This window comes from Lissotriton vulgaris, chromosome 5 (assembly GCF_964263255.1).
Source record: "Lissotriton vulgaris chromosome 5, aLisVul1.2, whole genome shotgun sequence".
NCBI classification, from domain to species: domain Eukaryota; kingdom Metazoa; phylum Chordata; class Amphibia; order Caudata; family Salamandridae; genus Lissotriton; species Lissotriton vulgaris.
The window spans coordinates 547,253,110-547,267,845 of NC_141693.1; the positions used below are offsets into that span (position 1 = coordinate 547,253,110).

Genomic DNA, 14,736 nt, shown 5'->3' on the forward strand with positions numbered 1-14,736 from the left:
TTTCCTGATTCAGATACATTCTGAAATATTTGCACAGTTCATTTACAGATATTCAAATTTCGTGTGTGCTAGAAAAAAAGCCTTTCCTTACACAGAAAGATGGTCACGTAAATCCTTGCACTTTGAAGGCAGAGAAAGAAAAGTAAACACCAAGCTCCCTCAGAAGACCAAGCCTGACATTTGATCTCCATCTTTGAATGCACAGCAAATGTGTCAAGATTTAAAGGCCTGTTTAGAGAAAGCGAGCACTCCTGGAAGACTACATTAAATAGGCTCCACGAGAGGGACCAACTGAAGCTGACTGGCCTTAAACAAATAAAGTCATCAACCAAATGGGAGTTACAAAATAAAAAGCCAATGGGACGCAATGGGTGGAATGCATTCACAGTGAAGCTTTCAGAACATCCCCAAGAAGCTGTGCTCTCTGGTAGGCTTTGACGTAAAAGGTGCTATTAAACTAGACCTGTGATCTGGTGAGCCTCCAATAGAACTGCCAAAAATTAAAACAGGAAAAAGAAGCATGTAGTAGCAAAATTAACCTATTTTTATACGGAGTTTAGCGCATTAGTTCAGCAAAGTAAGCAGACCGTATCAAAAGCTGTGTTGCAAGCTGCTTTACATCCTCAATCCCACTCAGTATTTGATCCTTCAGAGCTCGACTACAAATCATTTCGATTGATTTGGGTAACAAACTTAAGTCTTCTATTTAGTCCCACGGAGGAGACTATCATTGTGGAGTACTTTTACAAAAAAAAAGGGAGTGAAATTATTTGTTAAAATATGCTAAATCTAGTATTTTTCAAAGTCAACAACACTTCTAAAAGTATTTCAATTCCACATCAAAGCAGATAAAGTCAAAATCTGTACATGGGTGATGGACAAAAAGGCGACATATTTCAATTCCGGCATAACCATCATAATCTCACTCTTCCAAAAACCCAAACACTTTCAAATGACCAACACTCTGTCTTGAAAATGTGGCAGCTCAAAAAATATATATTAATTCTGACGCAAAACCGCTACTACTACAGTTACAGATAGTTCTGCTTTGCAGTAGGCTGCATCCACCCGTTCTGGAGTTTGTCAGAATCCATCATTGCTTGAAGATAATTGAGAACCGAATAACAGGTGTTTAAAAGAACGGTAATTATTTTATTGTCCACGGAAGGGTAAAACACTTCGTGAGAGCACAAAGTTTGGAACCTATGACTGTGAGGTAAAACACAGATCCTGGAGTGGCTACGTTAATCCATTAAACCGCCAGACTGTTTACTGTTGCATCCCAACTAAAAAACACATCCAAGAAAATGAATTCTTTGGCATGTTCCAATTTGTCTGCTCGCCCAGTGCACTGTACAAATTACATTAGCTTCACGGAGAGCCGTTCCACAGGCTGCTGCAAGATTTCTGATCAACACAAAAAGCTTGAACATTATCATCCCTTCTCTTGCTGTCCTCAAATGGCTACCTACTGATGCCGCATACACCACACCTTCACATTCCCAAAAACCTCATTTAATAGTCAATAATGTCTGTAAGTTCAAAAACACAAAAAGAAGAGATTTCAGTGCTTCCCACGTTTCAAGAAATACAACTTGCACAAAGGCCTCAGGTTAACACTCCTTCAATTTGGAATGCTGTGCCAGAATATAGCTGCAAAACTCCCTCTTCCTCAGCTTTCAAAATGCCTGCTAAAGTACGCTAATAGAAAAACATCGTCATCTGGCTAAATAGTGCCCTTCGTCCTCCCCTCCCAACCTCTGTAACTGTGCTCTTTTAAGATTTGTCCTACTTTTCCCCACTCTTAGGGGCTATGCTCGGAGAATTCAATTTCCCTTTAATAATCTGAGATAATTACTGGTCGATCTGTTACTTATGTAGTTTACTCCTAGTTGGCACTCGACTATGTTCTGCTGACATTTCTGACTAAATACTTTTCGCTGGACAGCAACTACTGTCAGTATGTCCACGCATACTGACATTTAATAGTGGTCTACCAAGGAGTTGCAGCTATCGGACTGATATACCCTCTCGTCATCCCTCCTTGTGAGCCAATTTTAACCTAATTGTTCAGTCTTTCTTCCACTCCGGTTATTGTAAGCACTCTGTAAGGAGAGTCTAAACTTATTATTCTAAATACTTTATTCTTCTTACTGCAAGCGTTTATGTACAGCGTTCTGTAATGGTTTCATTCAAAATGTCTGCTAATCTTATTAGTGCAAATTTTCAGTTCCTAGCTCAGAACTTGTTTTCACCATTAGCTTCATCAGTTCACATTTCTATAAATGCTTCGTTTTATGCTTTGAAACCCGGAACAATGGGGTTTGCTAGATGCAACAATGAATGAATGAATAAATAATAACCAAATAAATAGCTCGGTATGGGACTCCTTCACCCTCATGCGGACTTCTTTATACAAACTACCAAGGTAGGGATTAGCTCGCAGTTAGTAGAGGTAATTTTTAGCAAAAACCGCTCTCCTGGCCTGGCTCAGATTACCAGGATATCCTCCCTGCTGCACAGTCCAGACGCACTTACGTCATAACCCATATCTACCCCCCATATGCTCGACCAGGAAGCAGGGCTCAATGGAAACCTCGAAAGCTCCTTATCACCTCATGCAGCTTAGCCACAGGACTACAAACAAGTTATCAACATCAGACCAAGTCGGCACAAATGAACTCGCCCACAGTAGAAAACTGGCTTATGGCTCTACTTAGATAGCAACGAGGTTCTTCACACACTGATCAACAATGGAAAAATTAAGTGGGACAAAAGTAGTTGAAAAACAGATGTTTTCTTATCTCATAATACAGGATAATGGAGTAAGGAGGTGCTTTGAGAGAGGACTGAACTAACAAGAACAAGACTCGCGGAAAAAATGTTGTGGCCTAGCATGTTGTCCACTAGGTGGTTTAAGGTTAAGAAGGGAAACCGGAGCAAAGGGCCATGCAGCAGCAGCAGAAAAAGCATGAATCATACCAATTCAGGATTTAGGGATAGTTCCCAAATGAAAATTTGCACTTCCTGAGGAGGCTGACTACACGTGTGTTTACTGCAGTGTTAACCATATGTCACCCCTCCTCGAAAGTTAGGATAAGGTCCCACTAACTGCATTGAAGCCCTCGTCAGAATACCTTGTGCGTGCTCTCCAACCTTAAGTACTGCATTCCTGGGGATGGTGTTGACACATTATGATGTACCAACCGCTCTATAATAGCAAGTACTGTCACATGTAAGGTTTGCCAGTTCAGGAGTACAGGCACTTTCTTGTTAAAAGTAAGGCAGCTCATGAGTGCAAGTACTGTTCCACTAGTGACTAAAGGTTTGGAAGGTCAGGAATACAGGCAGTGTAGCGTTAAAGGTATGGAAGCTCAAGAGAGTGGGCACAATTCCATTTAACATATAGACCCTGAGTAGTACATGCAATGTTGCTTAAAAGGTGTGGTAACTCAGAAATGCAGGTGCAGCCCTGTCGAAAGGTAGCTTAACTCTGAAGTGCACGTGTTGCCCCACTAAACACATGGCACTCAAGGAGTGCACGTATTGCCCCATGAGTGCTGGTACCGTTTCATTGCAATGACAACAGTCACATTACAAGCAACGATAATGATTACTATTGATCTGAAAGCAAAACAAGTTAAGAACAAGTACTTCTAAGAAGCATGATGTCATGCAGTAACTTCTCCACCAGCGAGAAGTGTGAGCACGCGCACATGGATGTTCCTGGCGTCACTGCAGCCTGGAAAATCACAACCCTCTATGCCAGGTCACAAAACAGAGCCCGTTAGAGACCCGTTTCAATGCCTCCTTTAAAAAACTGCCGGCGCTCGGGGAGTTAAAAAAAATACCATGTAAGGGGGCAGGTTATGGGTACACATAAACCCTGGCTCTTGTAGGGAGGTCCAGAGGGACCTCCAGGACCAAAAAAAACCAAGCATTTGCAACCCAATCGGTCTAGCATTTACGCGAGTTTAAGCTATTGGCATTGTAAATGACAATGCCTTTTATTTAGGTTTTAACCCCTTCGCTGCGGGGCTAATTTCCCCACAGCGCGGGGGGAGGGGGGCCGCGCACGGCGCCGCTGTGCTCATGACGAGCCCAGGCTCGTCATGCAGCACAGTGCTCGTGTGCTGGTGACGAGCCTGGGCTCGGCATGACCACGCCCGCGCAATGGAACGCTCAGCACAGCGGGGAAATTAGCCCCGCGTGTGAGCGTTCCACGGCTCATGACGAGCCTAGGCTCGTCACCAGCACACGAGCACCGTGCTGCATGACGAGCCTAGGCTCGTCATCAGCACGGAAGGGGTTTAAATACGAAAATAAAAGGCATTGATATTTCCAATGTCAATAGTTCAAAGTAGCGTAAATGCAAGACCATTGCTTCGCAAATGCTTGTTTAAGAATGTGATTGGTTTCTGGAATAGTGGTGCTCTGCACAGAAGAAACAAGCAACCAAGTTAACCCTTTTTACAGCTGAGAAACAGGTGACTGTGGTGCCCGTTGGTGCGTGAGTCTCAGAGACATCCCAACGAGCAAGGGGAGCAATATACTTTTGTGCCACTAAAATAGCCCATTGAAGAATGTGTGAAAATTAAAGAAATACACGCAGGATTGAATCCTGTCGAAAAACTGAGTGCGAAAGAAACAAGTAACACGCTCAAAAGAGTAGATGGCTTCAGACGTCCTAAGATCTACCTGATCGTTTCGGCCGCCCCCAAGAGCATGCGATTGAGCCTTACCGCAATCCCACAACCCCCAGCTACAGCACACCTCTCGAATACGCTAACCATGTGATGGTCTTAGATGGCATCATGCATGTAACATGGTACAAATTAAACATGACAGTATGTAGAGAGGTGTAAGCTGTTTTACAAAACATTGTGTAGGGCTTGGTCTGTCTGTCCGACCAAGTCCATGCAGCAAAATGTACTCAAACGTGCACTAACAGTATCCCAGGAAGCACTGTGTAATAAAACAAAAAAAAACTAAAATAGTATCTACAGCTTCCCCCTTCATAAAAAAAAAAAAAAGAAACATACCAGGATTTCGAAAGTGTTTACAATTTTGCGAGGTGTTGCAAGTGAAGGTTAAATGTTCCCGGTTGCATCACAGATTAATTTTACTAACATGACAAAGGCGTAGTTTACTATCATTTCTTGTGTAAGTGTTGAACCCCCAGGAACTGCAGCTAAAGAGCAGTTCTCTCTACATTTTTCAAACATGCAAATTATACATTAAAGAAAGAATGAACGTATTTTATAAATATCTGCTGAAATCTTTTGGCACCCAAAGTTCAACTGTTGCACCACTTATTACTTCTAAGGAAAAAAAGAGGGCTAACCCAAGTTTCTTGCATTACATCGGTCAATTACAAATGTCAATTTTATTTTTCGACCCAACATCTTTGTAGAGATATTCCTCTAAACGTTTTTTGCCTTCATCCCGTTTTTGCCGAATTCGTTTTTGCTGGCATTATAACTCTGTGAACTTTAGCACTGCACATGGTAAGACTGGCCTACACCGGGTTGGAACATTTATTTCACTAATAAGTCCCCCATTAACGGTACTACATGACCCAGAGTCTAAAAATGTAATGCTACTAGAGGGCTGCAGGACTCATTGTACTATCCACTAACAGCACGGGAAAACATGTTTCAGGCCTGCTACTGCAGCCGGAAGTACACTGTTAAAACTGCCTTTCAACCTCTCTAAATACTCATTTTGCAAGGCCTATACCTTCATTTTTAATACTTATAAGTCACCCCTAATGTAGGCCCTATAGGCTCAGGGGACAAAGTGCATGCTATTGAAAAGGTAGGACATGTGCACTTGAGTTTAACAAATCGTGTAGGGAAACGCTTGTGAAGTGTTTTTTCACTGTTGGAAGGCTATCTCTCCCATATACTAACACTGGGTTACCTTATTACACATAAGAGATTTACTTTTGTTTGGGAACAGATGGAAAAATGCTTCTTCCACTCAAGTGAATTGTATTTTAAAATCCGCTTAATGGCAAAGTCGGATCTTAAGTTACTATTCTGAAATGTCACTTTTCGAAGCGAAGATTGCAGGACATGCCCAGACGTGGGTCCCTTACTCACTTTGCAACTGGATTCAAGGTAGCCAGGCTGATGAGGGCTGTTAGCCCAAAACTGGTCCCAGAATGCTTGTTTCCAGTCCAGGGAAGACGTGGCTTGGCAGTTCAGGCTACACTGTTCCCATGCGGCACAGGGTCAAGACTGATTTGCATATAACTTTTTCTGAACTGGGGTGGCGAAGTGAGCTAAAGAACGATGATGGATTCAACCCAGATCTGGGACTGGGGTGAGTGTCTAAAAAGTGTCAGCGCTCTGTCCATCATCTTCTTGTGTTCACTTTTCGAAAATTGGCATCTTTTTGCCTAAACCAACCATGCATTTCTGCCAGTGTCCTGGTCACATGACTGAATGGCTCTCCTGTAACAGGTTCTGTATTCTTTCCAGAAAAGGGGACTAAAGAGGCTCAAGTGTGACAGTGGTGAGTCTTCTCGACAGATGGCTGGGGAGGATCCGTACCCTACCCTCATTGCACGTCAAAGGGCCCTGCCTGCAGCATAGAACATGCATTTGCAATGCAATAGGTCTTGCATTTGTAAGAGTAAGAGCTATTTGCGTTGTAAATGACAATGTATTTTACCTGGATATATGATGTTACAACGCATACTATAATGTGTTTTAGCTGGGAGTGGAGTAGAATTTTGTGGATTGAATTAGTATTGTTACTAGTGGAATTGTGAGGTGTGGAGTGCATGAGTGTAAACTTTTATGCCAAAAATTATTTTTATAAAAGCATTCCAGATGCACAGAACGTGTACAAAACTCATTAACAGCAAATGGCAGACAAAGTGGGTCTCTGAAGACAACGGGAGCCTAGCAGGGAGGTGTTAAAGTGGGGGCTGGTTATGGGAAGCAACACTGCATTATTAACATATGCTTTCTTAAGCTGGGCTTCGAGTGTGATGGTCACTTATTGTTTTAATTGGGAATAAAAAAACAAGGTAAACAGAAAGAGAAGAAAGCTGATTTTTAATTTATAAACTCCCTTTATGTGTGAGGCCGAACAGGCACTGATTTTCTACTGTCCTAGAGAAAAAAAGTAAACAACCAACACAAGGGAGAGATGTTGGGGAAATTAAAGCAGGACATGGGCAGAGTAGTGTGGTAGGGGGTGGGAAAGCAATTAGAAACAACTGGGATGCTGGGTGGTGGAGGAAGGGAACAAACAAGCGACAAAGCAGCAATGGCAGGGCTGAATTAGGGACTGCAGAAAGTTAATAAACATGCCTTGTGAAAGAAGCATTATTTTAAATAAAGCAATTTGTAAAAAACACTGCTCTCATATGGAGTATTAAAAAAGAAATAGCCAGGGTCACTTACCTTGGCGTTTTACGTCTGGTTGCATTTGTCCCCATTGCAGTTACACATAATGCTATGATAGGCAGGCTGTGGCAGGATAGAGCTGATGCTCCACCTTTAGTTCCGGGGAGCAGACAGCTGGTAGTGTCCTCGGCTCTGAATTCAGTGCATCTTAGCACACTCATTTGCAGGAATGTCTATCATCAGGAGAGAGGGGTCAGTGGGGGGCGAGGATCGTCTGTAAGCATGGATGCTTGCTGAAAAATGAAACTAGGAGGGGACGGCTTTAGGGGAGGGGTAAGGATAAGCTGAAAACACAACCTGCAATCACTTGTGTTCCTGCAATCACTTGTGTTTTCAGCTGATCCTAGTTTTGTTTCCAAAGCATAACAAAGATCAGCTGGAAAAACAAGCACTTGCAAACTAAAGTAAGATCGGCTAAGTTAAGTGAAATAAAAGGGTGGCAAATAAATGTTTGGAACTTTTTAACATGGTAATAATGCAGCCCAAAATGGCCGCAAGGCTGAAAGATGAAGCAGGGGCACTTATGGGAAGTTCTTGTAAGCCTGCTAAGTGAACAAACAGTGCAATGCGGATTACGTGGGAGGAAAAAAAAAGTGAGGCTGCAGGCATGAAGATTTGAGTCTCGGCGCACGCTCAACAACTAATGTGGGCAAATCACTTGGTCAGTATTGAAGGAGGCCCCCCTGCACGGCAAAACGACCCGCTGCTGGCAAATCACTGTCAGCATGGAGCATGGTGTCTTTATTGAAGCAGGCCCCCCACTGCAAGGCAAAAACACCCACTGCTGTGACTGCTTGCAAACGCAACACTGTGTAGGTGGAGGAAAAAAGCAACACGAGGTCTGGGGTTGGAAAAGCGAAAGCGCCGTAGGCGACATGCTGAAAAATACAAGCAACACAAGGTCCGGTGTGGGGAAAAGCAAAAGCGCCGTAAGACACGGATACAATGTGCAGTGTTGGAAACGCAAAAACGTACTATGTAGTAGCACAAACACAAAATGAAACCCTGCAACTTGCCAAAGTGTAAGCAGCTGTAAAAGCAAAAGCGCCATAACACCCTGATACTATGCGCGGTGTTTGAAAAGCGAAAGCGCCATAGGAAGTAGTAGTACAAATGCATAATAAAGCCAAGCAACTTACCAAAGTGTAAGCAGCTGATGTGCAAAATCTCCTGTCCGGGTGGGCGAGGAACAACAGAGACAGGGTGGGAACAAACAAGCCTGTCTTCCAGTAAGAAGCGAACGTGCAAGCATCTCAGAACCACAACGGGCTAGGCGAGACCTAAGGGAGACAGGGCGGACACCAACCCCACTTCCAAAGAAGCTGGACACAAAACCAACGACAATAGATCTTGCTACAGCGAAGCAGCGCATGCGCTGCAGCGCATGCGCTGCAACGCATGCGCTGCAACGCAGGCGCTGCAACGCAGGCGCTGCAACGCAGGCGAGACCTAAAAAGGAACCTAACACCAGGCCTGCCATTGTCGTCGTCACCCTCAGACAGTTGGGAGCAAGGGGGAAGAAGAACTGACCAGGACCAGTTTTGGGGGTAGGCCAGGGAATTCCCCTCACAAAGGCTGGCACCAGGTATAAAAGTGGCACATTCAGAACCTCTCCTCAGAACCCTCCTGGACCTGTGAAAGATTCAGAAGGACTGCTGTCTGAAGAAGGAAGAATGGATCAGCTTACTTAAACCCAGCCTCTCCAGAAGTGACTCCAACCGTCCACTAGCTGACAACCTGTTTCAGGTACAGATAGACAAGCCTCCCCGCAACTGCACAGCACCAACTTGGCCTGCCTCTGGCCTGCTGCTGGAGCAAGTCCAGATCCCCAAGTGGTACTCAACAGATCCTGGACCCTTCACTGGTGTCACAGTACTGCTCCTGAATTCAAGATGAAGATACAGAGCTTAGGGCTCCTCGCGACAGATAAGTGGCCTCTTCGCACAGAGAAATGACGGCCTGTGACAACCACCAAGGCAAAGCTCTAGGCAAAGCTCTAGGGGATGCTGCACTTCCCAACGACCACCAACGCAAGGCTCCAGGGAAACCTACACTTCATACAAACAGCAACTTCCTACAACGACCACCAACAAGAAGCTCAAGCAGTGACCACTCAAACAACCAACTTGCTCCTCACTCCACAACCTCCATACGCCCCCGCAAGTGCTCGAGTGCTGCATAAATACTTGCCTCCAAGTTTAGCCTGACTACTGTTGTGCCAAGTTACGAGGTGGTAAACAGGTAAATTTAGCGGCTTTTTTTTTTAGTTCATCCGAACAAGGATTGGGTTTACATTTTGAGTGGGACTTCCACCCCTCCCAACTAAAGATCCCATTTTTTTAACATATAAGTTTGTGAAACATAATTACTCTACAATTTCAGGTTTTATATACAATATCAGTCAACACATGCAGCCGGCAGTGGGAACCTTATAGCTTGATGATTAAATGTTGCTCTGGCTGACCTCTTTTGTGCTCAGTGCACAAACTATCCTTACAGCAAAGCAGCTTTAAGGTATAGTCAGTATGACATAATCTACCACAAAATCTCCTGCTGACCTCACTCCATGGCCACCTTCTCCCCTAAAGCGAACATAATTTATGTAAAAATCATTCCCAGTCTCACATACGCTTTATTTCTACTCTACTGCTCTACTGACACTCAAAATTATAATTAGGAGCAGAAAATTACAAGGAGCGCCAACTCTGAATACATGAAACCAAGACAATCACCACACGGCAAAACCAAATCACAGAAAAGTCGCATGGTTAAAGCATGAATTAAATAAAGTGGTTGCCACTTTAAAACCAAAGTGGATATCCAAAAAAAAAAAATCCACACAATAAATCTCTCCAATTTAACAATCTAGCAATTCATCTTCTTGAAGAGAAATTATTTGTGGACTGTACGGCACTCATCAAAAGAAAACACAACATACTTCAGTCAAGTGTGGCAAGTTTAATTAATCACAACATTACCGCCTCCTTTTTAGCAAAACGGTGGGCAAAGTCGCCAATTGGGTTAAAAGGAAAAAAAGAAGGACTTTGCTGCGTTTATCACTCAGAATGAACTTCCATCAACTTGTAGGCAGCCAATCATGAACACAAAAAAACAATCGCTCAGTACACAAACTGTTCCCAAACTGTTTAATTCAATATGCTACCCCAAATCCTGGACTGTTTAGGCACCTTATAATTCCATGATCATGCGTGGACTTCCTTTATAAATTAGATTCCAACAAATTCAGACTTAAGACTCTTGTGAGGCAGAGTAACTACGTCTATTAAATTACAAGAAACTGTTTCTGGACAGATCCCTCTGCGGTTTCCTCAAGAAAGCTCTGTGGCTCCCAATACACTGGAACAGGATGCCCTGCAGAACTTTTGACTCAGTTACCATTGTGTCTTCTCTGATCTGTTGCCTGGTTTCACTCTTTGCCAAACTGACTCCAACCTGAACCTGACAGGAATTTTGTCCTCAACCATCCCCATAAACGGATTATCTCGAGGTTGATAATGGTCACAAGCTTATTATTGTTCCATAATAAGTATCATGACCCATGTCCAGGAATAATACCAGTCCAGTGCAGAAGACAGCTGCTACTGCAAGCATCTCACAAGGGCACAATCCACCACATAACACAGATTATTCGCTAGACCAGACTAGTGAAATGCTAGGTGGATAGAAATTGGGTCCGGATTATCAAATCGAATCTGTTGTTTCTACCCTTGGACAACCTATTTTCCTTAGACTAGTCATCCTCTAACTCAAAGAGCTACATGTGCCACTGACTGCTTGATAACCTCTCTCTTTCCTGCACAGACACTGAAGTTGGTAACAAAGTTTGACTCAGGATTTTGACTCAATGTGCCTGATTACTGTGGTTAGCGGATATTAAAGATGTTCAAACACCATCGCACTGTTAAGTAAAAGACCAACTCCACACCATGACAGTACAAAAATGCACACGGATACAGTGGGGCATGCACGTTTACCATATACATTGAAACCATTAATAAAAATTTTCAGGAGGAAGGTAGGAAAAAAATTTGAGTCTGAGAAATGTTCAATATATTTGCAAGATTCACAAAAAAATGGAGTAAAAACCACATGAATTTGAACACTGAACTGACTCGAAGGACTGACTGGGAGATACACCAAAATTATGATAGTATAGAAGTTTAGGAGGATTTTCTAAGAGGTTTGGTTTTCACGTAGCACTGGAAATCTAGGCTATCTAAGCCTTATAACACAAAGACAGGAGACGGTAAGGTGAAAGATTAAGTGCATTAAAAATATTGAAAACATGAGGGGAGAAGGAAACTGTGGAAAGAGGAAGTGAAACAAATTAATAAACAATTATATAGCCACAGATCTGGTGGCACAGGAAATGGTGGCTCATCTGCTTGAGAAACGAAGGAAAGTGATCTTATTAAAAATTAAACCATGTATGGAAATCCAGGACGTTTATAAGTAGTCTTTGAAAACGCATGCATCACAGAGATTAGTCACAGTAGTTCTCCATGAGTCCGTATCGATAAAATACTATACTTAACAATAACTTTGTTGGTCCAGTGCCCGTAACAGTGTGTAGTATCCTGTTCATGTGAATGTCCTGCCATTATCTCTCTACTTGCTCATCCAGTGTGAATGTGCCACATGGAATGTTGGGTAACTGCGAGGTGAAGTGTGATAGTTGGGAGTGCACATGTGTACACAGCTTCATGGGACTTGATTGTGACCGCATTTACCAGCATACTACAAGTTTCAAAGCTACAGACTTCCTGTTTCGTTCTTTTTAATGACGTTCTTGCATTTTACAAAGTGAAATTTGGCTCGATTTCTTATCTAGATGTCCAGTTGGGGGGAAGGATGAGCTCATCCCCATGCTCTATTATCAATTACATTCTAGGTTCCTGTAAAGTCGCATTACATGACATTGTAGGTAATATATTTATAGTATTTGCCAGATTCTTGTTAGGGTCAGTACGCCTTCTGGAATGATTTTGTGTCTTGGCTCAACATACCTGGAATGCAGCTCGAGTAGCTGTACTTCGCTTTGGGGTCTTTCAATGTTGCCTATGTCTCACAGTAACACCTAGTTTTAGCTACTACTTTGTTTTTATGCCACTTCTACTCAGTACATCAGACTTCTTGTCATTTTATCCTTTCACAGGGGTCTTGTGTTGTATGACCCTCACACAGGGTATCTGCGTATGAGTGTTCGTTCCATTCACTTTACAGGGCTCGAAAAATCAAAACAATCTTACTGGACCTGCAGGTCTAGTAACTTCAAAAATCTACTCGACATAACTGTAGAGCACTTGACCTCTGAGGAAATAGCTCAAGTTAACAAGATTTAAAGGCATTTTTGTTGCTCATTAACTTTGTGAGCAATAAAGATGCCTTTAAATCTTGCTATCTTGTCATATTTGCTCTGCTTTCAGAGACAGAGGTCAAAAGTCAGTCTTCCTTTCTACTTGCCAGAAAGGGACAGTAGGACCTAAAAATACCTCACTCTAATTAAATCTGGCTCGCAAATGCAACCTGATTTTTCGAGCCCTTCTTTAGCGATTCACCCTTATTTTAGGGGGTAGGTATTGGGTATCAGTCTCTTTTACATTGACTTTCCACTCCTTTGCCTCAGGGTAGGTTATGGGTGTCAGTCCCATTAACATTTTCTTCCCTTCCTCATGTCACGCGGTAGGTCATGAGTGTCCATTCCATTTACATTATCTAACCACTCTTATTCCAGGGGTAGGTCATGGGCATCAGTCCTATTTACACTATCTATCCACCCTAATGTCAGGGGTAAGTCATGGGTTTTAGTCCCATCTTCCAGTACCAGCGGTACATTATTACCCTTACACAGGGTGTGTCTTATTGGGTGTCAGTCCCATCTTTGCGAGTGGTTATCCTTTCTCGTGGGTTGTCTCTGTGAGTGCCATTCCCATCTTACACTATTCTCGTCAGTAATCTTTTTATTATCAATCGCCTGTTGGGGTACAGTTTATTTTGAGTCTTCACCTAGACTTTGCAGTTCATTTACTTGCAACGTTATGCTACCATTGTATTACTTTCCATTTTGAAAATAGGGTAGGATGAATGATACTTCTTGTATTTTCTTCTCATCTTCTCTGTTTCTTGCTTGTTCAGTTCTCCTAGAGTTGCCTTCTCTTTCTTTCATCCTCAGAATCTGAACTACATTTGGTTGTTGTCTTCCTTTGTCCAAGGTTTCCCCTCATTGTAGTGTGCTTCACTTTCTTCCTTGTTTAGGCGGATATCTTTCCGTCTCCACTTTGTGAGTCTGGGTGTTAAGCATGTGTTTAGTTTGTGTCGTGCTATGTATTTTCTCCTTGCATTCTGGTCTGGCCAGCCAGTGTGTTTGGGGGTAGTCATTGGTTCTTTTCCGTCAATCTCTTATCTCGTTGTTTCTTACACCTTACTTTTTCATTCTGTTCTTATAGAAAGGGACGATGGGTGATATCTATCTGTGTATATTTATCCTTTCCTTCCTCTTCATTTACTTCCACCTATCTTTCTGCTCTCTCCTATTTGTTCACTTCACTGCATCTTTTCTGCTCCTCTCTTTTATTCCTTTTCTTGGTTCACTTCATTTTATCTTCTTGCAGGTAACCACATTTATGCTTTTGTTATATAAGAACGAGGGATATGCAGTATCCTGTTCATGTGAATCTCCTATCATTATCTCTCTGCCTGCTCAGCCAGTGTGAATGTGCTGTGTGCTGCATAGAATGTTGGGTGCTGTGAGGTGAAGTGTGACAGTTGGGAGACTGGGCTGAGCAGCGGGCAGGCTGCTCCTGCTACACTAGAACTCTCCTACATGTAACTTACTTCAATAAATCTATTTAAACTACATCCTACCAGCGTGGAACTCATTACTGCACAGTGTTAAGCAAGCAATCTGCAGACAGCAGGCTGTGAACTCAAGTACAGGATAAATTGACAATACAGTGTTAACAGATGGCTATAAGATGGTAGCACACTGTTATTCCACTGGTGGACTTTAACCTATCACTGATTTAATTGTGTAAGACAATTTTTTTAACTGGAAGCAAAGCAAAAAAGGCTACAAGTTCCATTTATGCAAGTGGCGTTCTGTGGAAATAGTCATCTGTCAACCACAGGGCTGTATTGAGGGGCAGAGCCATCATCAGTCCTGCTTCCTCCATTTTCATTGATCCATTAGATCCTTGGTCAATGAAAAATTCAGTTATCAGAACGGCAATAAACATTTTAACGTATAGTTTATGTTCTATGATGCAGTCAAAATAAATGTGGACAAATAATGCTA

The 14,736-nt window shown here is 42.7% G+C and overlaps 1 protein-coding gene across 2 annotated transcripts in view; it reads right to left on the reverse strand.

Annotated features, from left to right (window-relative positions):
* TSPAN14 (tetraspanin 14) overlaps positions 1–14,736 on the reverse strand; it is a 295,722-nt gene that overhangs the window by 219,126 nt on the left and 61,860 nt on the right. The window lies entirely within an intron of this gene.